This window comes from Triticum dicoccoides, chromosome 4B (genome assembly GCF_002162155.2).
Source record: "Triticum dicoccoides isolate Atlit2015 ecotype Zavitan chromosome 4B, WEW_v2.0, whole genome shotgun sequence".
Lineage (NCBI taxonomy): Eukaryota > Viridiplantae > Streptophyta > Magnoliopsida > Poales > Poaceae > Triticum > Triticum dicoccoides.
In genome coordinates this window covers 603,470,854-603,471,224 of record NC_041387.1, presented here as the reverse complement: position 1 = coordinate 603,471,224, position 371 = coordinate 603,470,854, and positions in this window count along the sequence as shown.

Genomic DNA, 371 nt, shown 5'->3' with positions numbered 1-371 from the left:
GGAGCTTGCTTCATATGGATTAGCCCAGTATTTAAACTGGTCATATTGCTCTTCCTTGGGTGATTTGGGACTATTTTTAATTTTTTTTTGAGATCCTATCTATGCCGACGGCAGATTGCCACATGGCATCGTCACCTATGCTGATGGCTAAGCCGTCGGCATAGATTGCCGTATCCACTCACGGGGGAGCCTCAGCCACTCATTCTGCATCTCTCCCCCGCGCCCCACCCGCCTCGACCCGCACCATCCGCCGCCCACTGCTCACCTCTGCTCCATCTGCACTACTCCCCGCCCGCCGCTGTAGCTCCACCAGCGCCCCTCCCCTTCCCTCGCCCCTCCCCGCCTCCACCCCGACCCTCTCTACCCCCTCC